Consider the following 25,791-nt stretch of genomic DNA (forward strand, 5'->3'; position numbering starts at 1 on the left):
TGCCAAATGCAATCACGCTCGGTCTAGAACAGCTGGTGGCGCGAGCCCACCACCTCTTTGGGGGTTTTCGAGAGAAAAAAAATCGGAAGCGAAATTGGTCAAAACGCATGACCCAGGACCTGCAAGCGCAGGCTGTTCTCCCATTCGGGTCCCGACCCAGGCTAAAGTTGCTTAACGGCCGCCACCTGCCAAATGCAATCACGCTCGGTCTAGAATGGCCGGTGGCGCGAGCCCACCACCTCTTTAGGGGTTTTCGAGAAAAAAAAAATCGGAAGCGAAATTGGGCAAAACGCATGACCCCTGACCTGCGAGCGTGGGCTGCTCTCCCATTTGGGTCCCGACCAAGGCTCAGGTTGCTTAGCGGCCGCCACCTGCCAAATGCAATCACGCTCGGTCTAGAATGGCCGGTGGCGCGAGCCCACCACCTCTTTGGGGGGTTTTCGAGAAAAAAAAAAATCGGAAGCGAAATTGGGCAAAACGCATGACCCCGGACCAGCGAGCGCGGACTGCTCTCCCATTTGGGTCCCGACCAAGGCTCAGGTTGCTTAGCGGCCGCCACCTGCCAAATGCAATCACGCTCGGTCTAGAATGGCCAGTGGCGCAAGCCCACCACCTCTTTGGGGGTTTTCGAGAAAAAAAAAATCGGAATCGAAATTGGGCAAAATGCATGACCCGGGACCTGCGAGCTCGGGATGCTCTCCCATTCGGGTCCCGACCCAGGTTCAGTTTGCTTAGCGGCCGCCACCTGCCAAATGCAATCACGCTCGGTCTAGAACGGCCGGTGGCGCGAGCCCACCACCTCTTTGGGGGTTTTCGAGAAAAAAAAATCGGAAGCGAAATTGGGCAAAACGCATGACCCCGGACCTGTGAGCGCGGGCTGCTCTCCAATTCGGGTCCTGACCCAGGCTCAGGTTGCTTGGAGGCTGCCACCTGCCAAATGCAATCACGCTCGGTTTAGAACGGCCGGTAGCGTGAGCCCACCACCTCTTTGGGGGTTTTCGAGAAAAAAAAAATCGGAAGCGAAATTGGGCAAAACGCATGACCCAGGACCTGTGAGCGCGGGCTGCTCTCCCATTCGGGTCCCGACCCAGGCTCAGGATGCTTGGCGCCCGCCACCTACCAAATGCAATCACGCTCGGTCTAGAACTGCCGATGACGCGAGCCCACCACCTCTTTGGGGGTTTTTGAGAAAAAAAAAATCTGAAGCGAAATTGGGCAAAACGCATGACCCCGGACCTGCGAGCGCGGGCTGCTCTCTCATTCGGGTCCCGACCCAGGCTCAGGTTGCTTAGTGGCCGACACCTGCCAAATGCAATTACGCTCGGTCTAGAACGGCCGGAGGCGCGAGCTCATCACCTCTTTGGGGGTTTTCGAGAGAAAAAAAATCGGAAGCGAAATTGGGCAAAACGCATGGCCCTGGACCTGCGAGCGCGACCTGCTCTCCAATTCGAGTCCCGACCCAGGCTCAGGTTGCTTGGCGGCTGCCACCTGCCAAATGCAATCACTCTTGGTCTAGAACGGCCGGTCGCGCGAGCCCACCACCTCTTTGGGGGTTTTCAAGAAAAATAAAATCGGAAGCGAAATTGGGCAAAGCGCATGATCCCGGACCTGCGAGCGCGGGCTGCTCTCCCATTCTGGTCCCGACCCAGGCTCAGGTTGCTTAGCGGCTGCCACCTGCGAAATGCAATCACGCTCGGTCTAGAACAGACGGTGGCGCGAGCCCACCACCTCTTTGGGGGTTTTCGAGAAAAAAAAATCGGAAGCGAAATTGGGCAAAACGCATGACCCCGGACCTGCGAGCGCGGGCTGCTCTCCCATTCGGGTCCCGACCCAGGCTCAGGTTGCTTAGTGGCCGCCACCTGCCAAATGCAATCACGCTCGGTCTAGAATGGCCGGTGGCGTGAGTCCACCACATCTTTGGGGGTTTTCGAGAGAAAAAAAATCGGAAGCGAAATTGGGCAAAATGCATGACCCCGGACCTGCGAGCGCGGGCTGCACTCCCGTTCGGGTCCCGACCCATGCTCAGGTTGCTTAACGGCCGCCACCTGCCAAATGCAATCACGCTCGGTCTAAAACGGCCGGTCGCGCGAGCCCACCACCTCTTTGGGGGTTTTCGAGAAAAAAAAAAATCGGAAGCGAAATTGGGCAAAACGCATTATGTCGGACGTGCGAGCGCGGGCTGCTCTCCCATTCGGGTCCCGACCAAGGCTCAGGTTGCTTAGCGGCCGCCACCTGCCAAATGCAATCACTCTCGGTTTAGAACGGCTGGTGGCGCGAGCCCACCACCTCTTTGGGGGTTTTCGAGAAAAAAAAATCGGAAGCGAAATTGGGCAAAACGCATGGCCCTGGACCTGCGAGCGTGGGCTGCTCTCCCATTCGAGTCCCGACCCAGGCTCAGGTTGCTTGGCGGATGCCACCTGCCAAATGCAATCACGCTCGGTCTAGAACAGCTGGTGGCGCGAGCCCACCACCTCTTTGGGGGTTTTCGAGAGAAAAAAAATCGGAAGCGAAATTGGGCAAAACGCATGACCCAGGACCTGCAAGCGCAGGCTGTTCTCCCATTCGGGTCCCGACCCAGGCTAAGGTTGCTTAACGGCCGCCACCTGCCAAATGCAATCACGCTCGGTCTAAAATGGCCGGTGGCGCGAGCCCACCACCTCTTTGGGGGTTTTCGAGAAAAAAAAAATCGGAAGCGAAATTGGGCAAAACGCATGACCCCTGACCTGCGAGCGTGGGCTGCTCTCCCATTTGGGTCCCGACCAAGGCTCAGGTTGCTTAGCGGCCGCCACCTGCCAAATGCAATCACGCTCGGTCTAGAATGGCCGGTGGCGCGAGCCCACCACCTCTTTGGGGGGTTTTCGAGAAAAAAAAAAATCGGAAGCGAAATTGGGCAAAACGCATGACCCCGGACCAGCGAGCGCGGACTGCTCTCCCATTTGGTTCCCGACCAAGGCTCAGGTTGCTTAGCGGCCGCCACCTGCCAAATGCAATCACGCTCGGTCTAGAATGGCCAGTGGCGCAAGCCCACCACCTCTTTGGGGGTTTTCGAGAAAAAAAAAATCGGAATCGAAATTGGGCAAAACGCATGTCCCGGGACCTGCGAGCTCGGGATGCTCTCCCATTCGGGTCCCGACCCAGGTTCAGTTTGCTTAGCGGCCGCCACCTGCCAAATGCAATCACGCTCGGTCTAGAACGGCCGGTGGCTCGAGCCCACCACCTCTTTGGGGGTTTTCGAGAAAAAAAAAATCGGAAGCGAAATTGGGCAAAACGCATGACCCCGGTTCTGCGAGCGCAGGGTGCTCTCCCATTCGAGTCCCGACCCAGGCTCAGGTTGCTTAGCGGCCGCCACCTGCCAAATGCAATCACGCACGGTCTAGAACGGCCGGTGGCGCGAGGCCACCACCTCTTTGGGGTTTTTCGAGAAAAAAAAAATCGGAAGCGAAATTGGGCAAAACGCATGACCCCGGACCTGCGAGCACAGGCTGCTCTCCAATTTGGGTCCTGACACAGGCTCAGGTTGCTTGGAGGCTGCCACCTGCCAAATGCAATCACGCTCGGTCTAGAACGGCCGGTGGCGCGAGCCCACCACCTCTTTGGGGGTTTTAGAGAAAAAAAAAATCGGAAGCCAAATTGGGCAAAATGCATGACCCAGGACCTGCGAGCTGCTCTCCCATTCGGGTCCCGACCCAGGCTCAGGTTGCTTGGCGCCCGCCACCTGCCAAATGCAATCACGCTCGGTCTAGAACGGCCGGTGGCGTGAGCCCACCACCTCTTTGGGGGTTTCGAGAGAAAAAAAATCGGAAGCGAAATTGGGTAAAACGCATGGCCCTGGACCTGCGAGCGCAGGCTGCTCTCCCATTCGAGTCCCGACCCAGGCTCAGGTTGCTTGGCGGCTGCCACCTGCCAAATGCAATCACGCTTGGTCTAGAACGGCCGATCGTGCGAGCCCACCACCTCTTTGGGGGTTTCCGAGAAAAATAAAATCGGAAGCGAAATTGGGCAAAACGCATGATCCCGGACCTGCGATCGCGGGCTGCTCTCCCATTCGGGTCCCGACCCAGGCTCGGGTTGCTTAGCGGCCGCCACCTGCCAAATGCAATCACGCTCGGTCTAGAACGGCCGGTGGCGCGAGCCCACCACTTCTTTGGGGGTTTTCGAGATAAAAAAAATCGGAAGCGAAATTGGGCAAAACGCATGACCCCGGATCTGCGAGCGCAGGCTGCTCTCCCATTCGAGTCCCGACCCAGGCTCAGGTTGCTTAGCGGCCGCCACCTGTCAAATGCAATCACGCTCGGTCTAGAATGGCCGGTGGCGCGAGCCCACCACCTCTTTGGGGTTTTTCGAGAAAAATAAAAACGGAAGCGAAATTGGGCAAAACGCATGATGTCGGACGTGCGAGCGCGGGCTGCTCTCCCATTCGGGTCCCGACCCAGGCTCAGGTTGCTTAGCGGCCACCACCTGCCAAATGCAATCACGCTCGGTCTAGAACGGCCGGTGGCGCGAGCCCACCACCTCTTTGGGGGTTTTCGAGAAAAAAAAAATCGGAAGCGAAATTGGGCAAAACGCATGACCCCGGACCTGCGAGCGCTGGCTGCTCTCCCATTCGGGTCTCGACCCAGGTTCAGGTTGCTTGGCGGCTGCCAACTGCCAAATGCAATCACGCTCGGTCTAGAACGGCCGGTGGCGCGTGCCCACAACCTCTTTGGGGGTTTTCGAGAAAAAAAAAATTGGAAGCCAAATTGGGCAAAACGCATGACCCAGGACTTGCGATCTCGGGCTGCTCTCCCATTCGGTTACCGACCCAGGATCAGGTTGCTTCGCGGCCGACACCTGCCAAATGCAATTACGCTCGGTCTAGAACGGCCGGAGGCGCGAGCTCACCACCTCTTTGGGGGTTTTCGAGAAAAAAAAAATCGGAAGCGAAATTGGGCAAAACGCACGACCCCGGACCTGCGAGCGCGGGCTGCTCTCCCATTCGGGTCCCGACCCAGGCTCAGGTTGCTTAGCGGCCGAAACCTGCCAAATGCAATCACGCTCGGTCTAGAAAAGCCGGTGGCGCGAACCCACTACCTCTTTGGGGGTTTTCGAGAGAATAAAAATCGGAAGCGAAATTGGGTAAAATGCATGACCCCAGACGTGCGAGCGCGGGCTGCTCTCCCATTCGAGTCCCGACCCAGGCTCAGGTTGCTTAGCGGCCGCCACCTGCCAAATGCAATCACGCTCGGTCTAGAATGGCCGGTGGTGCGAGCCCACCACCTCTTTGGGGGTTTTCGAGAGAAAAAAAATCGGAAGCGAAATTGGGCAAAACGCATTACCCCCGAACCTGCAAGCGCGGGCTGTTCTCCCATTCGGGTCCCGACCCAGGATAAGGTTGCTTAGCGGCCGACACCTGCCAAATGCAATCACGCTCGGTCTAGAACGGCCGGTCGCGCGAGCCCACCACCTCTTTGGGGGTTTTCGAGAAAAAAAAAATCGGAAGCGAAATTGGGCAAAACGCATGATGTCGGACGTGCGAGCGCGGGCTGCTCTCCCATTCGGGTCCCGACCCAGGCTCAGGTTACTTAGCGGCCACCACCTGCCAAATGCAATCACGCTCGGTCTAGAACGACCGGTGGCGCGAGCCCACCACCTCTTTGGGGGTTTCGAGAGAAAAAAAATCGGAAGCGAAATTGGGCAAAACGCATGGCCCTGGACCTGCGAGCGCGGGCTGCTCTCCCATTCGAGTCCCGACCCAGGCTCAGGTTGCTTGGCGGCTGCCACCTGCCAAATGCAATCACGCTTGGTCTAGAACGGCCGATCGCGCGACCCCACCACCTCTTTGGGGGTTTTCGAGAAAAATAAAATCGGAAGCGAAATTGGGCAAAGCGCATGATCCCGGACCTGCGAGCGCGGGCTGCTCTCCAATTCGTGTCCTTACCCAGGCTCAGGTTGCTTGGCGGCTGCCACCTGCCAAATGCAATCACGCACGGTCTAGAACGGCCGGTGGTGCGAGGCCACCACCTCTTTGGGGTTTTTCGAGAAAAAAAAAATCGGAAGCGAAATTGGGCAAAACGCATGACCCCCGGACCTGCGAGCACGGGCTGCTCTCCAATTTGGGTCCTGACCCAGGCTCAGGTTGCTTGGAGGCTGCCACCTGCCAAATGCAATCACGCTCGGTCTAGAACGGCCGGTGGCGCGAGCCCACCACCTCTTTGGGGGTTTTCGAGAAAAAAAAAATCGGAAGCGAATTTGGGCAAAACGCATGACCCCGGACCTGTGAGTGCAGGCTGCACTCCCATTCGGGTGCCAACCCATGCTTAGGTTGCTTAGCGGCCGCCACCTGCCAAATGCAATCACGCTCGGTCTAGAACGGCCGGTCGTGCGAGCCCACCACCTCTTTGGGGGTTTTTGAGAAAAAAAAAATCGGAAGCGAAATTGGGCAAAACGCATGATGTCGGACGTGCGAGCGCGGGCTGCTCTCCCATTCGGGTCCCGACCCAGGCTCAGGTTGCTTAGCGGCCGCCACCTGCCAAATGCAATCACGCTCGGTCTAGAACGGCAGGTGGCGCAAGCCCACCACCTCTTTGGGGGTTTCGAGAGAAAAAAAATCGGAAGCGAAATTGGGCAAAACGCATGACCCCGGACCTGTGAGCGCGGGCTGCTCTACAATTCAGGTCCTGACCCAGGCTCAGGTTGTTTGGAGGCTGCCACCTGCCAAATGCAATCACGCTCCGTCTAGAACGGCCGGAAGCGCGAGCCCACCACCTCTTTGGGGGTTTTTGAGAAAAAAAAAATCGGAAGCGAAATTGGGCAAAATGCATGACCCCGGACCTGCGAGCGCGGGCTGCTCTCCCATTCTGGTCCCAACCCAGGCTCAGGTTGCTTAGCGGCCGCCACCTGCCAAATGCAATCACGCTCGGTCTAGAACAGCCGGTGGCGCGAGCCCACCACCTCTTTGGGGGTTTTCGAGAAAAAAAAATCGGAAGCGAAATTGGGCAAAACGCATGACCCCGGACCTGCGAGCGCGGGTTGCTCTCCCATTCGGGTCCCGACCCAGGCGCAGGTTGCTTAGTGGCCGCCACCTGCCAAATGCAATCACGCTCGGTCTACAATGGCCGGTGGCGCGAGTCCACCACCTCTTTGGGGGTTTTCGAGAGAAAAAAAATCGGAAGCGAAATTGGGCAAAACGCATGACCCCGGACCTGCGAGCGCGGGCTGCACTCCCATTCGGGTCCCGACCCATGCTCAGGTTGCTTAACGGCCGCCACCTGCCAAATGCAATCACGCTCGGTCTAGAACGGCCGGTCTCGCGAGCCCACCACCTCTTTGGGGGTTTTCGAGAAAAAAAAAAATCGGAAGCGAAATTGGGCAAAACGCATGATGTCGGACGTGCGAGCGCAGGCTGCTCTCCCACTCGGGACCCGACCAAGGTTCAGGTTGCTTAGCGGCCGCCACCTGCCAAATGCAATCACGCTCGGTCTAGAACGGCTGGTGGCACGGGCCCACCACCTCTTTGGGGGTTTCGAGAGAAAAAAAATCGGAAGCGAAATTGGGCAAAACGCATGGCCCTGGACCTGCGAGCGCGGGCTGCTCTCCCATTCGAGTCCCGACCCAGGCTCAGGTTGCTTGGCGGCTGCCACCTGCCAAATGCAATCACGCTTGGTCTAGAACGGCCGGTGGCGCGAGCCCACCACCTCTTTGGGGGTTTTCGAGAAAAAAAAATCGGAAGCAAAATTGGGAAAGACGCATGACCCCGGACCTGCGAGCGCAGGCTGCACTCCCATTCGGGTCCCGACCCATGCTCAGGTTGCTTAACGGCCGCCACCTGCCAAATGCAATCACGCTCGGTCTAGAACGGCCGGTCGCGCGAGCCCACCACCTCTTTGGGGGTTTTCGAGAAAAAAAAAATCGGAAGGGAAATTGGGCAAAACGCATGGCCCTGGACCTGCGAGCGCGGGCTGCTCTCCCATTCGAGTCCCGACCCAGGCTCAGGTTGCTTGGCGGCTGCCACCTGCCAAATGCAATCACGCTTGGTCTAGAACGGCCGGTCGCGCGAGCCCAACACCTCTTTGGGGGTTTTCGAGAAAAATTAAAGCGGAAGCGAAATTGGGCAAAACGCATGATCCCGGATCTGCGAGCGCAGGCTGCTCTCCCATTCGGGTCCCGACCCAGGGTAAGGTTGCTTAGCGGCCGCAACCTGCCAAATGCAATCACGCTCGGTCTAGAATGGCCGGTGGCATGAGCCCACCACCTCTTTGGGGGTTTTCGAGAGAAAAAAAATCGGAAGCGAAATTGGACAAAATGCATGACCCAGGACCTGCGAGCGCGGGCTGCTCTCCCATTCGGGTCCCGACCCAGGCTCAGGTTGCTTGGCGCCCGCCACCTGCCAAATACAATCACGCTCGGTCTAGAACGGCCGGTGGCACGAGCCCACCACCTCTTTGGGGGTTTTCGAGAAAAAAAAATCGGAAGCGAAATTGGGCAAAACGCATGGCCCTGGACCTGCGAGCGTGGGCTGCTCTCCCATTCGAGTCCCGACCCAGGCTCAGGTTGCTTGGCGGATGCCACCTGCCAAATGCAATCACGCTCGGTCTAGAACAGCTGGTGGCGCGAGCCCACCACCTCTTTGGGGGTTTTCGAGAGAAAAAAAATCGGAAGCGAAATTGGTCAAAACGCATGACCCAGGACCTGCAAGCGCAGGCTGTTCTCCCATTCGGGTCCCGACCCAGGCTAAGGTTGCTTAACGGCCGCCACCTGCCAAATGCAATCACGCTCGGTCTAGAATGGCCGGTGGCGCGAGCCCACCACCTCTTTAGGGGTTTTCGAGAAAAAAAAAATCGGAAGCGAAATTGGGCAAAATGCATGACCCCTGACCTGCGAGCGTGGGCTGCTCTCCCATTTGGGTCCCGACCAAGGCTCAGGTTGCTTAGCGGCCGCCACCTGCCAAATGCAATCACGCTCGATCTAGAATGGCCGGTGGCGCGAGCCCACCACCTCTTTGGGGGGTTTTCGAGAAAAAAAAAAATCGGAAGCGAAATTGGGCAAAACGCATGACCCCGGACCAGCGAGCGCGGACTGCTCTCCCATTTGGGTCCCGACCAAGGCTCAGGTTGCTTAGCGGCCGCCACCTGCCAAATGCAATCATGCTCGGTCTAGCATGGCCAGTGGCGCAAGCCCACCACCTCTTTGGGGGTTTTCGAGAAAAAAAAAATCGGAATAGAAATTGGGCAAAATGCATGACCCGGGACGTGCGAGCTCGGGCTGCTCTCCCATTCGGGTCCCGACCCAGGTTCAGTTTGCTTAGCGGCCGCCACCTGCCAAATGCAATCACGCTCGGTCTAGAACGGCCGGTGGCGCGAGCCCACCACCTCTTTGGGGGTTTTCGAGAAAAAAAAAATCGGAAGCGAAATTGGGCAAAACGCATGACCCCGGACCTGTGAGCGCGGGCTGCTCTCCAATTCGGGTCCTGACCCAGGCTCAGGTTGCTTGGAGGCTGCCACCTGCCAAATGCAATCACGCTCGGTTTAGAACGGCCGGTAGCGCGAGCCCACCACCTCTTTGGGGGTTTTCGAGAAAAAAAAAATCGGAAGCGAAATTGGGCAAAACGCATGACCCAGGACCTGTGAGCGCGGGCTGCTCTCCCATTCGGGTCCCGACCCAGGCTCAGGATGCTTGGCGCCCGCCACCTACCAAATGCAATCACGCTCGGTCTAGAACTGCCGATGACGCGAGCCCACCACCTCTTTGGGGGTTTTTGAGAAAAAAAAAATCTGAAGCGAAATTGGGCAAAACGCATGACCCCGGACCTGCGAGCGCGGGCTGCTCTCTCATTCGAGTCCCGACCCAGGCTCAGGTTGCTTAGTGGCCGACACCTGCCAAATGCAATTACGCTCGGTCTAGAACGGCCGGAGGCGCGAGCTCATCACCTCTTTGGGGGTTTTCGAGAGAAAAAAAATCGGAAGCGAAATTGGGCAAAACGCATGGCCCTCGACCTGCGAGCGCTTGCTGCTCTCCCATTCGAGTCCCAACCCAGGCTCAGGTTGCTTGGCAGCCGCCACCTGCCAAATGCAATCACGCTCGGTCTAGAACGGCCGGTCGCGCGAGCCCATCACCTCTTTGGGGGTTTTCAAGAAAAATAAAATCGGAAGCAAAATTGGGCAAAGCGCATGATCCCGGACCTGCGAGCGCGGGCTGCTCTCCCATTCTGTTCCCGACCCAGGCTCAGGTTGCTTAGCGGCTGCCACCTGCGAAATGCAATCACGCTCGGTCTAGAACAGCCGGTGGCGCGAGCCCACCACCTCTTTGGGGGTTTTCGAGAAAAAAAAATCGGAAGCGAAATTGGGCAAAACGCATGACCCCGGACCTGCGAGCGCGGGCTGCTCTCCCATTCGGGTCCCGACCCAGGCTCAGGTTGCTTAGTGGCCGCCACCTGCCAAATGCAATCACGCTCGGTCTAGAATGGCCGGTGGCGTGAGTCCACCACATCTTTGGGGGTTTTCGAGAGAAAAAAAATCGGAAGCGAAATTGGGCAAAATGCATGACCCCGGACCTGCGAGCGCGGGCTGCACTCCCGTTCGGGTCCCGACCCATGCTCAGGTTGCTTAACGGCCGCCACCTGCCAAATGCAATCACGCTCGGTCTAAAACGGCCGGTCGCGCGAGCCCACCACCTCTTTGGGGGTTTTCGAGAAAAAAAAAAATCGGAAGCGAAATTGGGCAAAACGCATTATGTCGGACGTGCGTGCGTGGGCTGCTCTCCCATTCGGGTCCCGACCAAGGCTCAGGTTGCTTAGCGGCCGCCACCTGCCAAATGCAATCACTCTCGGTTTAGAACGGCTGGTGGCGCGAGCCCACCACCTCTTTGGGGGTTTCGAGAGAAAAAAAATCGGAAGCGAAATTGGGCAAAACGCATGGCCCTCGACCTGCGAGCGCTGGCTGCTCTCCCATTCGAGTCCCAACCCAGGCTCAGGTTGCTTGGCAGCCGCCACCTTCCAAATGCAATCACGCTCGGTCTAGAACGGCCGGTGGCGCGAGCCTACCACCTCTTTGGGGGTTTTCGAGAAAAAAAAAATCGGAAGCCAAATTGGGCAAAATGCATGACCCAGGACCTGCGAGCGCGGGCTGCTCTCCCATTCGTGTCCCGACCCAGGCTCAGGTTGCTTGGCGCCCGCCACCTGCCAAATGCAATCACGCTCGGTCTAGAACGGCTGGTGGCACGAGCCCACCACCTCTTTGGGGGTTTTCGAGAAAAAAATATCGGAAGCGAAATTGGGCAAAACGCATGGCCCTGGACCTGCGAGCGTGGGCTGCTCTCCCATTCGAGTCCCGACCCAGGCTCAGGTTGCTTGGCGGATGCCACCTGCCAAATGCAATCACGCTCGGTCTAGAACAGCTGGTGGCGCGAGCCCACCACCTCTTTGGGGGTTTTCGAGAGAAAAAAAATCGGAAGCGAAATTGGGCAAAACGCATGACCCAGGACCTGCAAGCGCAGGCTGTTCTCCCATTCGGGTCCCGACCCAGGCTAAGGTTGCTTAACGGCCGCCACCTGCCAAATGCAATCACGCTCGGTCTAAAATGGCCGGTGGCGCGAGCCCACCACCTCTTTGGGGGTTTTCGAGAAAAAAAAAATCGGAAGCGAAATTGGGCAAAACGCATGACCCCTGACCTGCGAGCGTGGGCTGCTCTCCCATTTGGGTCCCGACCAAGGCTCAGGTTGCTTAGCTGCCGCCACCTGCCAAATGCAATCACGCTCGGTCTAGAATGGCCGGTGGCGCGAGCCCACCACCTCTTTGGGGGGTTTTCGAGAAAAAAAAAAATCGGAAGCGAAATTGGGCAAAACGCATGACCCCGGACCAGCGAGCGCGGACTGCTCTCCCATTTGGTTCCCGACCAAGGATCAGGTTGCTTAGCGGCCGCCACCTGCCAAATGCAATCACGCTCGGTCTAGAATGGCCAGTGGCGCAAGCCCACCACCTCTTTGGGGGTTTTCGAGATAAAAAAAATCGGAATCGAAATTGGGCAAAACGCATGACCCGGGACCTGCGAGCTCGGGCTGCTCTCCCATTCGGGTCCCGACCCAGGTTCAGTTTGCTTAGCGGCCGCCACCTGCCAAATGCAATCACGCTCGGTCTAGAACGGCCGGTGGCTCGAGCCCACCACCTCTTTGGGGGTTTTCGAGAAAAAAAAAATCGGAAGCGAAATTGGGCAAAACGCATGACCCCGGACATGTGAGCGCGGGCTGCTCTCCAATTCGGGTCCTGACCCAGGCTCAGGTTGCTTTGCGGCCGCCACCTGCCAAATGCAATCACGCTCGGTCTAGAACGGCTGGTGGCGCGAGCCCACCACCTCTTTGGGGGTTTCGAGAGAAAAAAAATCGGAAGCAAAATTGGGCAAAACGCATGGCCCTGGAACTGCGAGCGCGGGCTGCTCTCCCATTCGAGTCCCGACTCAGGCTCAGGTTGCTTGGCGGCTGCCACCTGCCAAATGCAATCACGCTTGGTCTAGAACGGCCGGTGGCGCGAGCCCACCACCTCTTTGGGGGTTTTCGAGAAAAAAATATCGGAAGCAAAATTGGGCAAAACGCATGACCCCGGACCTGCGAGCGCGGGCTGCTCTCCCTTTCGGGTCCCGACCCAGGCTCAGGTTGCGTAGTGGCCGCCACCTGCCAAATGCAATCACGCTCGGTCTAGAATGGCCGGTGGCACGAGCCCACCACCTCTTTGGGGGTTTTTGAGAGAAAAAAAATCGGAAGCGAAATTGGACAAAATGCATGACCCAGGACCTGCGAGCGCGGGCTGCTCTCCCATTCGGGTCCCGACCCAGGCTCAGGTTGCTTGGCGCCCGCCACCTGCCAAATACAATCACGCTCGGTCTAGAACGGCCGGTGGCACGAGCCCACCACCTCTTTGGGGGTTTTCGAGAAAAAAAAATCGGAAGCGAAATTGGGCAAAACGCATGGCCCTGGACCTGCGAGCGTGGGCTGCTCTCCCATTCGAGTCCCGACCCAGGCTCAGGTTGCTTGGCGGATGCCACCTGCCAAATGCAATCACGCTCGGTCTAGAACAGCTGGTGGCGCGAGCCCACCACCTCTTTGGGGGTTTTCGAGAGAAAAAAAATCGGAAGCGAAATTGGTCAAAACGCATGACCCAGGACCTGCAAGCGCAGGCTGTTCTCCCATTCGGGTCCCGATCCAGGCTAAGGTTGCTTAACGGCCGCCACCTGCCAAATGCAATCACGCTCGGTCTAGAATGGCCGGTGGCGCGAGCCCACCACCTCTTTGGGGGGTTTTCGAGAAAAAAAAAAATCGGAAGCGAAATTGGGCAAAACGCATGACCCCGGACAAGCGAGCGCGGACTGCTCTCCCATTTGGGTCCCGACCAAGGCTCAGGTTGCTTAGCGGCCGCCACCTGCCAAATGCAATCACGCTCGGTCTAGAATGGCCAGTGGCGCAAGCCCACCACCTCTTTGGGGGTTTTCGAGAAAAAAAAAATCGGAATCGAAATTGGGCAAAATGCATGACCCGGGACCTGTGAGCGCGGGCTGCTCTCCAATTCGGGTCCTGACCCAGGCTCAGGTTGCTTGGAGGCTGCCACCTGCCAAATGCAATCACGCTCGGTTTAGAACGGCCGGTAGCGCGAGCCCACCACCTCTTTGGGGGTTTTCGAGAAAAAAAAAATCGGAAGCGAAATTGGGCAAAACGCATGACCCAGGACCTGTGAGCGCGGGCTGCTCTCCCATTCGGGTCCCGACCCAGGCTCAGGATGCTTGGCGCCCGCCACCTACCAAATGCAATCACGCTCGGTCTAGAACTGCCGATGACGCGAGCCCACCACCTCTTTGGGGGTTTTTGAGAAAAAAAAAATCTGAAGCGAAATTGGGCAAAACGCATGACCCCGGACCTGCGAGCGCGGGCTGCTCTCTCATTCGGGTCCCGACCCAGGCTCAGGTTGCTTAGTGGCCGACACCTGCCAAATGCAATTACGCTCGGTCTAGAACGGCCGGAGGCGCGAGCTCATCACCTCTTTGGGGGTTTTCGAGAGAAAAAAAATCGGAAGCGAAATTGGGCAAAACGCATGGCCCTGGACCTGCGAGCGCGACCTGCTCTCCAATTCGAGTCCCGACCCAGGCTCAGGTTGCTTGGCGGCTGCCACCTGCCAAATGCAATCACTCTTGGTCTAGAACGGCCGGTCGCGCGAGCCCACCACCTCTTTGGGGGTTTTCAAGAAAAATAAAATCGGAAGCGAAATTGGGCAAAGCGCATGATCCCGGACCTGCGAGCGCAGGCTGCTCTCCCATTCTGGTCCCGACCCAGGCTCAGGTTGCTTAGCGGCTGCCACCTGCGAAATGCAATCACGCTCGGTCTAGAACAGCCGGTGGCGCGAGCCCACCACCTCTTTGGGGGTTTTCGAGAAAAAAAAATCGGAAGCGAAATTGGGCAAAACGCATGACCCCGGACCTGCGAGCGCGGGCTGCTCTCCCATTCGGGTCCCGACCCAGGCTCAGGTTGCTTAGTGGCCGCCACCTGCCAAATGCAATCACGCTCGGTCTAGAATGGCCGGTGGCGTGAGTCCACCACATCTTTGGGGGTTTTCGAGAGAAAAAAAATCGGAAGCGAAATTGGGCAAAATGCATGACCCCGGACCTGCGAGCGCGGGCTGCACTCCCGTTCGGGTCCCGACCCATGCTCAGGTTGCTTAACGGCCGCCACCTGCCAAATGCAATCACGCTCGGTCTAAAACGGCCGGTCGCGCGAGCCCACCACCTCTTTGGGGGTTTTCGAGAAAAAAAAAATCGGAAGCGAAATTGGGCAAAACGCATTATGTCGGACGTGCGAGCGCGGGCTGCTCTCCCATTCGGGTCCCGACCAAGGCTCAGGTTGCTTAGCGGCCGCCACCTGCCAAATGCAATCACTCTCGGTTTAGAACGGCTGGTGGCGCGAGCCCACCACCTCTTTGGGGGTTTCGAGAGAAAAAAAATCGGAAGCGAAATTGGGCAAAACGCATGGCCCTCGACCTGCGAGCGCTGGCTGCTCTCCCATTCGAGTCCCAACCCAGGCTCAGGTTGCTTGGCAGCCGCCACCTGCCAAATGCAATCACGCTCGGTCTAGAACGGCCGGTGGCGCGAGCCTACCACCTCTTTGGGGGTTTTCGAGAAAAAAAAAATCGGAAGCCAAATTGGGCAAAATGCATGACCCAGGACCTGCGAGCGCGGGCTGCTCTCCCATTCGTGTCCCGACCCAGGCTCAGGTTGCTTGGCGCCCGCCACCTGCCAAATGCAATCACGCTCGGTCTAGAACGGCTGGTGGCACGAGCCCACCACCTCTTTGGGGGTTTTCGAGAAAAAAATATCGGAAGCGAAATTGGGCAAAACGCATGGCCCTGGACCTGCGAGCGTGGGCTGCTCTCCCATTCGAGTCCCGACCCAGGCTCAGGTTGCTTGGCGGATGCCACCTGCCAAATGCAATCACGCTCGGTCTAGAACAGCTGGTGGCGCGAGCCCACCACCTCTTTGGGGATTTTCGAGAGAAAAAAAATCGGAAGCGAAATTGGGCAAAACGCATGACCCAGGACCTGCAAGCGCAGGCTGTTCTCCCATTCGGGTCCCGACCCAGGCTAAGGTTGCTTAACGGCCGCCACCTGCCAAATGCAATCACGCTCGGTCTAAAATGGCCGGTGGCGCGAGCCCACCACCTCTTTGGGGGTTTTCGAGAAAAAAAAAATCGGAAGCGAAATTGGGCAAAACGCATGACCCCTGACCTGCGAGCGTGGGCTGCTCTCCCATTTGGGTCCCGACCAAGGCTCAGGTTGCTTAGCGGCCGCCACCTGCCAAATGCAATCACGCTCGGTCTAGAATGTCCGGTGGCGCGAGCCCACCACCTCTTTGGGGGGTTTTCGAGAAAAAAAAAAATCGGAAGCGAAATTGGGCAAAACGCATGACCCCGGACCAGCGAGCGCGGACTGCTCTCCCATTTGGTTCCCGACCAAGGCTCAGGTTGCTTAGCGGCTGCCACCTGCCAAATGCAATCACGCTCGGTCTAGAACGGCCAGTGGCGCAAGCCCACCACCTCTTTGGGGGTTTTCGAGAAAAAAAAAATCGGAATCGAAATTGGGCAAAACGCATGACCCGGGACCTGCGAGCTCGGGCTGCTCTCCCATTCGGGTCCCGACCCAGGTTCAGTTTGCTTAGCGGCCGCCACCTGCCAAATGCAATCACGCTCGGTCTAGAACTGCCGGTGGCTCGAGCCCACCACCTCTTTGGGGGTTTTCGAGAAAAAAAAAATCGGAAGCGAAATTGGGCAAAACGCATGACCCCGGACATGTGAGCGCGGGCTGCTCTCCAATTCGGGTCCTGACCCAGGCTCAGGTTGCTTGGAGGCTGCCACCTGCCAAATGCAATCACGCTCGGTTTAGAACGGCCGGTAGCGCGAGCCCACCACCTCTTTGGGGGTTTTCGAGAAAAAAAAAATCGGAAGCGAAATTGGGCAAAACGCATGACCCAGGACCTGCGAGCGTGGGCTGCTCTCCCATTCGAGTCCCGACCCAGGCTCAGGTTGCTTGGCGGATGCCAACTGCCAAATGCAATCACGCTTGGTCTAGAACGGCCGGTCGCGCGAGCCCACCACCTCTTTGGGGGTTTTCGAGAAAAATAAAATCGGAAGCGAAATTGGGCAAAACGCATGACCCAGGACCTGCGAGCGTGGGCTGCTCTCCCATTCGAGTCCCGACCCAGGCTCAGGTTGCTTGGCGGATGCCAACTGCCAAATGCAATCACGCTCGGTCTAGAACAGCTGGTGGCGCGAGCCCACCACCTCTTTGGGGGTTTTCGAGATAAAAAAAATCGGAAGCGAAATTGGGCAAAACGCATGACCCCGGATCTGCGAGCGCAGGGTGCTCTCCCATTCAAGTCCCGACCCAGGCTCAGGTTGCTTAGCGGCCGCCACATGCCAAATGCAATCACGCTCGGTCTAGAATGGCCGGTGGCGCAAGCCCACCACCTCTTTGGGGTTTTTCGAGAAAAATAAAATCGGAAGCGAAATTGGGCAAAACGCATGACCCCGGACCTGCGAGCGTGGGCTGCTCACCCATTCGGGTCCCGACCCAGGCTCAGGTTGCTTAGCGGCCGCCACCTGCCAAATGCAATCACGCTCGGTCTAGAACGGCCGGTCGCGCGAACCCACCACCTCTTTGGGGGTTTTCGAGAAAAAAAAAATCGGAAGCGAAATTGGGCAAAACGCATGACCCCTAACCTGCGAGCGTGGGCTGCTCTCCCATTTGGGTCCCGACCAAGGCTCAGGTTGCTTAGCGGCCGCCACCTGCCAAATGCAATCACGCTCGGTCTAGAATGGCCGGTGGCGCGAGCCCACCACCTCTTTGGGGGGTTTTCGAGAAAAAAAAAATCGGAAGCGAAATTGGGCAAAACGCATGATGTCGGACGTGCGAGCGCAGGCTGCTCTCCCACTCGGGACCCGACCAAGGTTCAGGTTGCTTAGCGGCCGCCACCTGCCAAATGCAATCACGCTCGGTCTAGAACGGCTGGTGGCACGGGCCCACCACCTCTTTGGGGGTTTCGAGAGAAAAAAAATCGGAAGCGAAATTGGGCAAAACGCATGGCCCTGGACCTGCGAGCGCGGGCTGCTCTCCCATTCGAGTCCCGACCCAGGCTCAGGTTGCTTGGCGGCTGCCACCTGCCAAATGCAATCACGCTTGGTCTAGAACGGCCGGTGGCGCGAGCCCACCACCTCTTTGGGGGTTTTCGAGAAAAAAAAATCGGAAGCAAAATTGGGAAAGACGCATGACCCCGGACCTGCGAGCGCGGGCTGCACTCCCATTCGGGTCCCGACCCATGCTCAGGTTGCTTAACGGCCGCCACCTGCCAAATGCAATCACGCTCGGTCTAGAACGGCCGGTCGCGCGAGCCCACCACCTCTTTGGGGGTTTTCGAGAAAAAAAAAATCGGAAGGGAAATTGGGCAAAACGCATGGCCCTGGACCTGCGAGCGCGGGCTGCTCTCCCATTCGAGTCCCGACCCAGGCTCAGGTTGCTTGGCGGCTGCCACCTGCCAAATGCAATCACGCTTGGTCTAGAACGGCCGGTCGCGCGAGCCCAACACCTCTTTGGGGGTTTTCGAGAAAAATTAAATCGGAAGCGAAATTGGGCAAAACGCATGATCCCGGACCTGCGAGCGCGGGCTGCTCTCCCATTCGGGTCCGGACCCAGGGTAAGGTTGCTTAGCGGCCGCAACCTGCCAAATGCAATCACGCTCGGTCTAGAACGGCCGGTGGCGTGAGCCCACCACTTCTTTGGGGGTTTTCGAGAGAAAAAAAATCGGAAGCGAAATTGGGCAAAACGCATGACCCCGGACCTGCGAGCGCGGGCTGCTCTCCCATTCGAGTCCCGACCCAGGCTCAGGTTGCTTAGCGGCCGCCACCTGCCAAATGCAACCACGCTCGGTCTAGAATGGCCGGTGGCGCGAGCCCATCACCTCTTTGGGGGTTTTCGAGAAAAAAAAAATCGGAAGCGAAATTGGGCAAAACGCATGACCCCGGACCTGCGAGCGTGGGCTGCTCACCCATTCGGGTCCCGACCCAGGCTCAGGTTGCTTAGCGGCCGCCACCTGCCAAATGCAATCACGCTCGGTCTAGAACGGCCGGTCGCGCGAGCCCACCACCTCTTTGGGGGTTTTCGAGAAAAAAAAAATCGGAAGCGAAATTGGGCAAAACGCATGATGTCGGACGTGCGAGCGCGGGCTGCTCTCCCATTCGGGTCCCGACCCAGGCTCAGGTTGCATAGCGGCCGCCACCTGCAAAATGCAATCACGCTCGGACTAGAACGGCCGGTGGCGCGAGCCCACGACCTCTTTGGGGGTTTCGAGAGAAAAAAAATCGGAAGCGAAATTGGGCAAAACGCATGACCTCGGACCTGCGAGCGCGGGCTGCTCTCCCATTCGGGTCTCGACCCAGGCTCAGGTTGTTTAGCGGCCGCCACCTGCCAAATGCAATCACGCTCGGTCTAGAACGGCCGGTGGCGCGAGCCCACCACCTCTTTGGGGGTTTTCGAGAAAAAAAAAATCGGAAGCGAAATTGGGCAAAACGCATGACCTCGGACCTGCGAGCGTGGGCTGCTCTACCATTCGGGTCCTGACCCAGGCCAAGGTTGCTTGGCGCCCGCCAGTTGACAAATGCAATCACGCTCGGTCTAGAATGGCCGGTGGCTCGAGCCCACCACCTCTTTGGGGGTTTTCGAGAAAAAAAAAATCGGAAGCGAAATTGGGCAAAACGCATGACCCCGGACCTGCGAGCGCTGTCTGCTCTCCCATTCGGGTCCCGACCCAGGTTCAGGTTGCTTGGCGGCTGCCACCTGCCAAATGCAATCACGCACGGTCTAGAACGGCCGGTGGCGCGAGGCCACCACCTCTTTGGGGTTTTTCGAGAAAAAAAAAATCGGAAGCGAAATTGGGCAAAACGCATGACCCCGGACCTGCGAGCACAGGCTGCTCTCCAATTTGGGTCCTGACACAGGCTCAGGTTGCTTGGAGGCTGCCACCTGCCAAATGCAATCACGCTCGGTCTAGAACGGCCGGTGGCGCGAGCCCACCACCTCTTTGGGGGTTTTCGAGAAAAAAAAAATCGGAAGCCAAATTGGGCAAAATGCATGACCCAGGACCTGCGAGCTGCTCTCCCATTCTGGTCCCGACCCAGGCTCAGGTTGCTTGGCGCCCGCCACCTGCCAAATGCAATCACGCTCGGTCTAGAACGGCCGGTGGCGCGAGCCCACCACCTCTTTGGGGGTTTTCGAGAGAAAAAAAATCGGAAGCAAAATTGGGCAAAACGCATAACCCAGGACCTGCAAGCGCAGGCTGTTCTCCCATTCGGGTCCCGACCCAGGCTAAGGTTGCTTAACGGCCGCCACCTGCCAAATGCAATCACGCTCGGTCTAGAACGGCCAGTCGCGCGAGCCCACCACCTCTTTGGGGGTTTTCGAGAAAAAAAAAATCGGAAGCGAAATTGGGCAAAACCCATGATGTCGGACGTGCGAGCGCGGGCTGCTCTCCCATTCGGGTCCCGACCCAGGCTCAGGTTACTTAGCGGCCACCACCTGCCAAATGCAATCACACTCGGTCTAGAACGGCCGGTGGCGTGAGCCCACTACCTCTTTGGGGGTTTCGATAGAAAAAAAATCGGAAGCGAAATTGGGTAAAACGCATGGCCCTGGACCTGCGAGCGCAGGCTGCTCTCCCATTCGAGTCCCGACCCAGGCTCAGGTTGCTTGGCGGCTGCCACCTGCCAAATGCAATCACGCTTGGTCTAGAACGGCCGATCGCGCGAGCCGACCACCTCTTTGGGGGTTTTCGAGAAAAATAAAATCGGAAGCGAAATTGGGCAAAGCGCATGATCCCGGACCTGCGATCGCGGGCTGCTCTCCCATTCGGGTCCCGACCCAGGCTCAGGTTGCTTAGCGGCCGCCACCTGCCAAATGCAATCACGCTCGGTCTAGAACGGCCGGTGGCGCGAGCCCACCACTTCTTTGGGGGTTTTCGAGATAAAAAAAATCGGAAGCGAAATTGGGCAAAACGCATAACCCAGGACCTGCAAGCGCAGGCTGTTCTCCCATTCGGGTCCCGACCCAGGCTAAGGTTGCTTAACGGCCGCCACCTGCCAAATGCAATCACGCTCGGTCTAGAACGGCCGGTCGCGCGAGCCCACCACCTCTTTGGGGGTTTTCGAGAAAAAAAAAATCGGAAGCGAAATTGGGCAAAACCCATGATGTCGGACGTGCGAGCGCGGGCTGCTCTCCCATTCGGGTCCCGACCCAGGCTCAGGTTACTTAGCGGCCACCACCTGCCAAATGCAATCACACTCGGTCTAGAACGGCCGGTGGCGTGAGCCCACCACCTCTTTGGGGGTTTCGATAGAAAAAAAATCGGAAGCGAAATTGGGTAAAACGCATGGCCCTGGACCTGCGAGCGCAGGCTGCTCTCCCATTCGAGTCCCGACCCAGGCTCAGGTTGCTTGGCGGCTGCCACCTGCCAAATGCAATCACGCTTGGTCTAGAACGGCCGATCGCGCGAGCCGACCACCTCTTTGGGGGTTTTCGAGAAAAATAAAATCGGAAGCGAAATTGGGCAAAGCGCATGATCCCGGACCTGCGATCGCGGGCTGCTCTCCCATTCGGGTCCCGACCCAGGCTCAGGTTGCTTAGCGGCCGCCACCTGCCAAATGCAATCACGCTCGGTCTAGAACGGCCGGTGGCGCGAGCCCACCACTTCTTTGGGGGTTTTCGAGATAAAAAAAATCGGAAGCGAAATTGGGCAAAACGCATGACCCCGGACCTGCGAGCGCGGGTTGCTCTCCCATTCGGGTCCCGACCCAGGCGCAGGTTGCTTAGTGGCCGCCACCTGCCAAATGCAATCACGCTCGGTCTAGAATGACCGGTGGCGCGAGTCCACCACCTCTTTGGGGGTTTTCGAGAGAAAAAAAATCGGAAGCGAAATTGGGCAAAACGCATGACCCCGGACCTGCGAGCGCGGGCTGCACTCCCATTCGGGTCCCGACCCATGCTCAGGTTGCTTAACGGCCGCCACCTGCCAAATGCAATCACGCTCGGTCTAGAACGGCCGGTCGCGCGAGCCCACCACCTCTTTGGGGGTTTTCGAGAAAAAAAAAAATCGGAAGCGAAATTGGGCAAAACGCATGATGTCGGACGTGCGAGCGCGGGCTGCTCTCCCACTCGGGTCCCGACCAAGGTTCAGGTTGCTTAGCGGCCGCCACCTGCCAAATGCAATCACGCTCGGTCTAGAACGGCTGGTGGCGCGAGCCCACCACCTCTTTGGGGGTTTCGAGAGAAAAAAAATCGGAAGCGAAATTGGGCAAAACGCATGGCCCTGGACCTGCGAGCGCGGGCTGCTCTCCCATTCGAGCCCCGACCCAGGCTCATGTTGCTTGGCGGCTGCCACCTGCCAAATGCAATCACGCTTGGTCTAGAACAGCCGGTGGCGCGAGCCCTCCACCTCTTTGGGGGTTTTCGAGAAAAAAAAATCGGAAGCAAAATTGGGTAAAACGCATGGCCCTGGACCTGCGAGCGCGGGCTGCTCTCCCATTCGAGTCGCGACCCAGGCTCAGGTTGCTTGGCGGCTGCCACCTGCCAAGTGCAATCACGCTTGGTCTAGAACGGCCGGTCGCGCGAGCCCACCACCTCTTTGGGGGTTTTCGAGAAAAATTAAATCGGAAGCGAAATTGGGCAAAACGCATGATCCCGGACCTGCGAGCGCGGGCTGCTCTCCCATTCGGGTCCCGACCCAGGGTAAGGTTGCTTAGCGGCCGCAACCTGCCAAATGCAATCACGCTCGGTCTAGAACGGCCGGTGGCGCGAGCCCACCACTTCTTTGGGGGTTTTCGAGAGAAAAAAAATCGGAAGCGAAATTGGGCAAAACGCATGACCCCGGACCTGCGAGCGCGGGCTGCTCTCCCATTCGAGTCCCGAACCAGGCTCAGGTTGCTTAGCGGCCGCCACCTGCCAAATGCAACCACGCTCGGTCTAGAATGGCCGGTGGCGCGAGCCCATCACCTCTTTGGGGGTTTTCGAGAAAAAAAAAATCGGAAGCGAAATTGGGCAAAACGCATGATGTCGGACGTGCGAGCGCGGGCTGCTCTCCCATTCGGGTCCCGACCCAGGCTCAGGTTGCATAGCGGCCGCCACCTGCAAAATGCAATCACGCTCGGTCTAGAACGGCCGGTGGCGCGAGCCCACGACCTCTTTGGGGGTTTCGAGAGAAAAAAAATCGGAAGCGAAATTGGGCAAAACGCATGACCTCGGACCTGCGAGCGCGGGCTGCTCTCCCATTCGGGTCTCGACCCAGGCTCAGGTTGTTTAGCGGCCGCCACCTGCCAAATGCAATCACGCTCGGTCTAGAACGGCCAGTGGCGCGAGCCCACCACCTCTTTGGGGGTTTTCGAGAAAAAAAAAAATCGGAAGCGAAATTGGGCAAAACGCATGACCTCGGACCTGCGAGCGCGGGCTGCTCTACCATTCGGGCCCTGACCCAGGCCAAGGTTGCTTGGCGCCCGCCAGCTGACAAATGCAATCACGCTCGGTCTAGAACGGCCGGTGGCTCGAGCCCACCACCTCTTTGGGGGTTTTCGAGAAAAAAAAAATCGGAAGCGAAATTGGGCAAAACGCATGACCCCGGACCTGCGAGCGCTGGCTGCTCTCCCATTCGGGTCCCGACCCAGGTTCAGGTTGCTTGGCAGCTGCCACCTGCCAAATGCAATCACGCACGGTCTAGAACGGCCGGTGGCGCGAGGCCACCACCTCTTTGGGGTTTTTCGAGAAAAAAAAAATCGGAAGCGAAATTGGGCAAAACGCATGACCCCGGACCTGCGAGCACAGGCTGCTCTCCAATTTGGGTCCTGACACAGGCTCAGGTTGCTTGGAGGCTGCCACCTGCCAAATGCAATCACGCTCGGTCTAGAACGGCCGGTGGCGCGAGCCCACCACCTCTTTGGGGGTTTTAGAGAAAAAAAAAATCGGAAGCCAAATTGGGCAAAATGCATGACGCAGAACCTGCGAGCTGCTCTCCCATTCGGGTCCCGACCCAGGCTCAGGTTGCTTGGCGCCCGCCACCTGCCAAATGCAATCACGCTCGGTCTAGAACGGCCGGTGGCGTGAGCCCACCACCTCTTTGGGGGTTTCGAGAGAAAAAAAATCGGAAGCGAAATTGGGTAAAACGCATGGCCCTGGACCTGCGAGCGCAGGCTGCTCTCCCATTCGAGTCCCGACCCAGGCTCAGGTTGCTTGGCGGCTGCCACCTGCCAAATGCAATCACGCTTGGTCTAGAACGGCCGATCGTGCGAGCCCACCACCTCTTTGGGGGTTTCCGAGAAAAATAAAATCGGAAGCGAAATTGGGCAAAACGCATGATCCCGGACCTGCGATCGCGGGCTGCTCTCCCATTCGGGTCCCGACCCAGGCTCAGGTTGCTTAGCGGCCGCCACCTGCCAAATGCAATCACGCTCGGTCTAGAACGGCCGGTGGCGCGAGCCCACCACTTCTTTGGGGGTTTTCGAGATAAAAAAAATCGGAAGCGAAATTGGGCAAAACGCATGACCCCGGATCTGCGAGCGCAGGCTGCTCTCCCATTCGAGTCCCGACCCAGGCTCAGGTTGCTTAGCGGCCGCCACCTGTCAAATGCAATCACGCTCGGTCTAGAATGGCCGGTGGCGCGAGCCCACCACCTCTTTGGGGTTTTTCGAGAAAAATAAAAACGGAAGCGAAATTGGGCAAAACGCATGATGTCGGACGTGCGAGCGCGGGCTGCTCTCCCATTCGGGTCCCGACCCAGGCTCAGGTTGCTTAGCGGCCGCCACCTGCCAAATGCAATCACGCTCGGTCTAGAACGGCCGGTGGCGCGAGCCCACCACCTCTTTGGGGGTTTTCGAGAAAAAAAAAATCGGAAGCGAAATTGGGCAAAACGCATGACCCCGGACCTGCGAGCGCTGGCTGCTCTCCCATTCGGGTCTCGACCCAGGTTCAGGTTGCTTGGCGGCTGCCAACTGCCAAATGCAATCACGCTCGGTCTAGAACGGCCGGTGGCGCGTGCCCACAACCTCTTTGGGGGTTTTCGAGAAAAAAAAAATTGGAAGCCAAATTGGGCAAAACGCATGACCCAGGACTTGCGATCTCGGGCTGCTCTCCCATTCGGTTACCGACCCAGGATCAGGTTGCTTAGCGGCCGACACCTGCCAAATGCAATTACGCTCGGTCTAGAACGGCCGGAGGCGCGAGCTCACCACCTCTTTGGGGGTTTTCGAGAAAAAAAAAATCGGAAGCGAAATTGGGCAAAACGCATGACCCCGGACCTGCGAGCGCGGGCTGCTCTCCCATTCGGGTCCCGACCCAGGCTCAGGTTGCTTAGCGGCCGCCACCTGCCAAATGCAATCACGCTCGGTCTAGAATGACCGGTGGCGCGAGCACACCACCTCTTTGGGGGTTTTCGAGAGAAAAAAAATCGGAAGCGAAATTGGGCAAAATGCATGACCCAGGACCTGCAAGCACAGGCTGTTCTCCCATTCGGGTCCCGACCCAGGCTAAGGTTGCTTAGCGGCCGAAACCTGCCAAATGCAATCACGCTCGGTCTAGAAAAGCCGGTGGCGCGAACCCACTACCTCTTTGGGGGTTTTCGAGAGAATAAAAATCGGAAGCGAAATTGGGCAAAATGCATGACCCCAGACGTGCGAGCGCGGGCTGCTCTCCCATTCGAGTCGCGACCCAGGCTCAGGTTGCTTAGCGGCCGCCACCTGCCAAATGCAATCACGCTCGGTCTAGAATGGCCGGTGGTGCGAGCCCACCACCTCTTTGGGGGTTTTCGAGAGAAAAAAAATCGGAAGCGAAATTGGGCAAAACGCATTACCCCCGAACCTGCAAGCGCGGGCTGCTCTCCCATTCGAGTCCCGACCCAGGCTCAGGTTACTTAGCGGCCACCACCTGCCAAATGCAATCACACTCGGTCTAGAACGGCTGGTGGCGTGAGCCCACCACCTCTTTGGGGGTTTCGATAGAAAAAAAATCGGAAGCGAAATTGGGTAAAACGCATGGCCCTGGACCTGCGAGCGCAGGCTGCTCTCCCATTCGAGTCCCGACCCAGGCTCAGGTTGCTTGGCGGCTGCCACCTGCCAAATGCAATCACGCTTGGTCTAGAACGGCCGATCGCGCGAGCCGACCACCTCTTTGGGGGTTTTCGAGAAAAATAAAATCGGAAGCGAAATTGGGCAAAGCGCATGATCCCGGACCTGCGATCGCGGGCTGCTCTCCCATTCGGG

The sequence above is a fragment of the Dendrobates tinctorius genome, unplaced genomic scaffold, assembly GCF_039654945.1.
Source record: "Dendrobates tinctorius isolate UK_male_01 unplaced genomic scaffold, ASM3965494v1 ptg000111l, whole genome shotgun sequence".
NCBI lineage: Eukaryota > Metazoa > Chordata > Amphibia > Anura > Dendrobatidae > Dendrobates > Dendrobates tinctorius.